Genomic DNA, 6,000 nt, shown 5'->3' with positions numbered 1-6,000 from the left:
GTTTTCCCCTCAGCGTTTGAGTTCAAAAGTAACGTTTGGAAAACACAGGCCCCGGCTTCGTTTATTATGAGAACGGCACACGGGCAAATATTCCTGGAAAAGTCGACAAGCTTGCTGCCACCATGTAAAAAAAAAATAAAATAAAAAAGTTTTAAAAATTACGCTTTCTGGAAAAGAAGATTTACAGAACATGTGAGATACACATTTACATGGGAAAGGTGTTTAAATACTGATAATAATACTGCCTTCTGAGCCAGCCTTACCCGTATGGGGAATTTGGTATTCTGCTGCCGAGTTCCATTTGAAATAAATCAGGGGTTTTATTCAAGGGGTAGCGCAGATGGAGATACCACATTACCGCCAGGGCCGCTGCATTGAAAGGCCTCCGGAACGTTGTTGGAGAGATGTTGGCGGTTTGGAGAAATGGCTCTCTCTTGCTGCTCGACCTTGACCCCGTCCAGTGTCTGCCTGACCCCCATCCAGTGGCTCGAGAGTCTAAAAGGCTGAATTCACAAAAACCTGCAGTAAACCGGGGCAGCTCGTGCAGGCAATTCGAGCAACTGGGCCACCGTCCATCTGGGTCAAGGCACATAAACCATCAGTGGATTCAAAATTTCAATGGGTTAATAGAGAAGCTCACAGGGTTGGTTGATTGAAAAAAGAAATCACGGTAAAGTCGACCAGCTCACAGAAGGCCGTCAGAATTCTTTTAAACCAGCCACTTTATTTTTTTATCTCAAGCTTTTGATGAGGACCGGGCACTTTGAGCATCGAACTTACAAACATTTCCGTCTTCCTTCTTAAAAAAAAAACAACAACAACTATTTCCTGGGTTCTTGGCGGGCATTTTAGGTCACTGCTGCGTGGTCTCATTCGTCATGCTGAGTCTGACATGTGACAGGTGTCAATAAACACAGACATTGCACTGTCATTCGCCTGATGGGCCTGACTAAGCACTCATTGAACGAGTAGCTGTAGTTGTGATAACGGCAGCAGATAATTCAATGGCCGTTTGACAAGTGGCTCAAAATAGAGCAGCGCAGACTAGTGGCGGCAGACTGAATTACACGCCAGATCACAAATAAAGATTTTTTCCAGAGCCGTAATTATCGCTAGCCACTTAATAAACTGCATTGACTGGCGACGGAAGTGACTAAATTACCATGCAGCTCATGAGTTATTAAGCCAAAAATGTCTTCACAGAGTGGAAAAATGGACTGGTGACTAAACAGAGGCACAAATGGACACCTGGCAGGACGGAGATGGACAAAGGAAGCCCATTGGGGTACGTTCCATTCGCTTGTTTTCACTTCTTGCGTCTCTTCCTCTCGTCCTTTTCTCACTCCTTCGCTCCACCCAACGGAGGACGAGAGGAAGGAGATCCAAGGATGAGGTACGACGACAGAGGGAATTGAGGCAACGTGCACTGAGCAGGCAGAACGTCCTTGCTCAGTCAAGCGTCGGTCTGAAGCCACGTCAATTGCAGACGTGGCAGATGGAGAGAGGTGGATCCACATGGCGATCTTTTACACGCCGTATGTTCAGAAAAACAGACTTCCTGCACTCGGATCCTCGCCGAAGCGTTCTCTGGGAACCTCCCCGTTCCTCGCTCTCCCGAGGAGAATTTAACGCATCGGAATGTCCTCAAAGATGGCGTTGCCTCGATCGATTTCTGGGTCACCCGAGGTCCAAAGAGACAAGGACGGGTAATATAAACGGTTGGAACGAACCCAAAGACTCAGACAGTGATAGAGTCCCCTGGCCTCGTTCAGTGCATGACTGGTTCATGTGTGCGTCAGTAAGTGCGGCCTTCTCTAGAGCACACGTTTGAGCTGACACCTTCTCTAGAGCACGCGTTTGAGCTGACACCTTCTCTAGAGCACGCGTTTGAGCTGACACCTTCTCTAGAGCACACGTAGCTTTAGACGTCTGACACCTTCTCTAGAGCACGCGTTTGAGCTGACACCTTCTCTAGAGCACGCGTTTGAGCTGACACCTTCTCTAGAGCACACGTTTGAGCTGACACCTTCTCTAGAGCACGCGTTTGAGCTGACACCTTCTCTAGAGCACGCGTTTGAGCTGACACCTTCTCTAGAGCACGCGTTTGAGCTGACACCTTCTCTAGAGCACGCGTTTGAGCTGACACCTTCTCTAGAGCACACGTTTGAGCTGACACCTTCTCTAGAGCACGCGTTTGAGCTGACACCTTCTCTAGAGCACGCGTTGAGCTGACACCTTCTCTAGAGCACGCGTTGAGCTGACACCTTCTCTAGAGCACGCGTTGAGCTGACACCTTCTCTAGAGCACGCGTTTGGGCTGACACCTTCTCTAGAGCACACGTTTGAGCTGACACCTTCTCTAGAGCACACGTTTGAGCTGACACCTTCTCTAGAGCACACGTTTGAGCTGACACCTTCTCTAGAGCACACGTTTGAGCTGACAAGCAGCCGTTGGATTTGCCTGTGTCTTCACAAAACACAGGGAGCTGTGTTTCAGAGAAAGTTTTTTTTTTTAATGAAAAGTGATTTTCAGTGTAAACCTGAAAGACCTCTGAATTATCACAGCAGGTGTGTGTTTGTTCTGCTATTTTTTTTTCATGGAAAAACAGTTGACGAGAACTTCTGATGTTTCTAAGAGCGCCCATCTCAGAGTAGAGTTTCTGTACTTTATTTCCCATAGAAGTAAAGTTAAGAAGTTGGATCAGACAGGAACAAATTCTGTCTCCTAACCATTAAAAATCCTCCCGGTTCCCATAATGACTTCTGTGACACTTCTCTCTCCTGTGACACGGCTGTGCTCTCTGATTGGTCAGCCTATTAGCTAATACGACCTCCACTGTGTTGTCATAGAGAGAGTGCCCATTGATTACCTCTCTGCCCCTGTGCCTCGGTGGCTCTTGGGTACTTTCCTAGACATGAAGCCTCTAATTAGAGCCACTGGCCAAATGAATCCTGGAGGAGAGAGAGAGACGGGAGAGCAGAGATGGCGGGATAATGAGAGGAGGACAGCGGAGGAAGGAGAGGGGGAGAGGGAGAGAGAAAAATGTATGTATATTTTTTTTTATTTCAATAACTAATTCATGAATCTAGCATTCATTGTGTATAGTTGTATTTTCTAACCTCTGCCTTGGCAACACTAGTGCCTGTATTTGTCATGCCAATAAAGCACTTTGAACTTGAACTGAGAGAAAGAAAGAGATGTGGGGGATAGAGAGAGAGAGCGAGACACAGAGAGAGAGAGACAGAGAGAGAGGGGAGAGAGACAGAGATAGAGAGAGAGGGAGAGAGAGAGGGGGGTGGGGAGAGAGAAAGGGGTGGAGGGAGAGGGAGAGGGTGAAGAGATAGAGAGAGAGGGAGGGGAGCGAGAGGGAGATAGAGAGAGCGAGGGTGGGTGAGGGAGAGAGAAGGGGGTGGGGGGGAGAGGGTGAGGAGAGAGAGAGAGAGAGAGAATGAGTCTAGCCAGGTGGCAGAGAGAAATGAGGCTCGGAGGAGAGATATATAGATGTACTGATTTCACATCTACGGCACAGGCACGCTCGACAAAAGGATGTGAAATTGCACATTGTTCCCTTCGCAGCCACAGGCCGCAGACACTTAGCTCCACCACGATAAATATGTGAACATACACGGGTGCAACGGACAAATTAATAACATTCCCCTTATTTGAATCTGAATGTCATTGAGTGTCCTCGAAAATCCGAGAAAATAGGGACTAATAAAACTGTACCTACCCTTTTTCACATGCTATCCAAACTGAGTCACTCTCTCATAAAATAATTAAATAAATACATTAAAAAATTGGACAACTGTATGATTTCATTTATTTCCAGTCTGCTTCTTGTCAGTGTTCGCAGTAACAGCCACTACAGTATGTCTACAGTATTGATTAATGTATACAATGCAAATCAGGTAAGAAGGCTATTTGACAAATGGCAAAAAAAGACTGAATAGCCAAAACTATGCTAGAGCTATTTATTAATTTTTTTTGGTTTGTTGTACATTTGCAGAAAAAATGGAAAAGCATCTGATTTACAGCTTATGAATGCAAAGCTTTTGGCGCATAAACATTAATAAGCACCAAATAATATTAGTTTCGACGTATTGATTTATCCAAATGGAGTGAATTTTTCTTTCACTGAATTCTCATGGGTCATGCTTCCTCATCCCCCCCCCCCACACACACTCCAGGAAGCAGAGGTGTTGTGGAGAGGCAGAACAGAGACTGGAGAGGCAAAGCCAGGCCTGAGCTTTATCTGTTTTTTTAAATTCTGACTCACTTTACTGTAGTACTTGGTATTCACTGGAAGTGAAAGTGCTGGTAAACAGAATAAGACCAAGGTCAATTGCTTTTTCAAATGAATTGTCATCGAGATTCAGGCCAAAAGATTAATTCCGGAGGTGTGCACGCACAACGGCTGGTGTCTAATTAGATGAGGAAGCCTGCTACAGACCGAGAACATTCCAAGATAGATATTATTTTTTTTTATGGATGCCCCCCCTGTTTACTGGACACATAACCTTGACTTACCATTTCTATTGCATTACCAATTCAATTCTGAATGCATCTCGGATATACATATATGCGTAACGGTACATAGGGGAAACAGGCGACTAAATTGATTTTTGGATAGTAAATTGCTCAAAAATATAAAATAAGTCATGCTTTTTGTATTGATTGTTTTTTTGTTTTTTTTTACAACATTGGAACCTATTTTTATTTTTCACTCTCAACCAACAGATGGAATGCAGGGATTGTGTTTGACTTACTGCTTATCGTGTTAGCATCACATCCATGCACACACACACGTACACACACGCACGCACACACACACACACAGAGCTAACATTTTGTTGAAAGCGTTAGAACTGCTTTCATTTGTAGAGAAGAGCACGGTTCTGGAACCAGTAGCGCAGACACAATGTACTGTCTTTTTAAATGACAAGTGAATAAAACCTATTGTGACATCATGACTGTATGACATCACAATGACATCTGTAACTGCAGAAGTACTCTTGCATTTATGCCTGCCATTACCCATTCCAACCACAGCTTAGCTCACCCGCTCAGGCTAGGGCTAACCGTACACAGCCATTACACTTAAAGTCATTTTGACTTCAGTCTGAAAAAATAAAAAATAAAATCAGCCTCCATACGGCATGCTATCTGTCTTCGTGTTCCGTCAGGACGGCCTGACAGAGCTGTCCATCATCCGTCATTATCGATGCGTGGAGTCAGTCAGCGAAGCCGCTCCAGAACCCCGGGAAATCCATCAATCACCTGCGAGGCCACCTGTCCCACGGAGCCAACCTTGTGCTGGAGGGCTGCGGGGACGGTTCTGCAAGTCCGGCCGAGCCCATCGAGCGCGTGCGATTGCATGATAGACACGCCTTGTTTACCCGGCTGATGCCGCTGGGTCAAATCTCGGGATGTGATTGGCCGATGTTCCCTGAAGGTTTTGGCTGCGGGGAAGCAGGGGCATTTTACTGGACGGTGAGAGGGGATGATGACCATTTTCCAGGGGTGTCTCCACAGAGTTCATGGCCTCCTTTTTCAATGTAGTCATTGAATAAAATGTAAAATTATTTAAATTGCTATTCAAGCTATATAGCCTATTCCCACCATAATGCAACACATAAATCTTTATTTTTTACAGATATTTAAGAAAATAGTTCGCCTTGTTTTAAATGAAACCGGTGGCAATCTTTGCGATTCACGAGCCAGTTCGGGAAAGCATACACGCACGCTCGTATTAAGTTCGTCTGCTGAGTCAGTTCTGAAACGTGCCTTACCGTAGGTTTACCAAAGCGACCGACGAACCTGTTTACCGCTCGCTCAATCTCAATCAAATTACAGGCAGGTATCGAGCGGGGTCGTTACACGGCAGATGTATTACCTCAAAGTTTTCACGCCGTCCTCTGAATCTGCACTAAGCGCAGTAATTAGCCGAGCTAGCGACCCCGCAGGGGTGAGATAAGGTCTGGGACTGGCTTCAACTGGCTG

The sequence above is a fragment of the Anguilla rostrata genome, chromosome 13 (genome assembly GCF_018555375.3).
Source record: "Anguilla rostrata isolate EN2019 chromosome 13, ASM1855537v3, whole genome shotgun sequence".
Classification (NCBI taxonomy): Eukaryota; Metazoa; Chordata; class Actinopteri; order Anguilliformes; family Anguillidae; genus Anguilla; species Anguilla rostrata.
The sequence above is the reverse complement of the archived record's forward strand: the minus strand, read 5'-3'. Positions refer to the sequence as shown.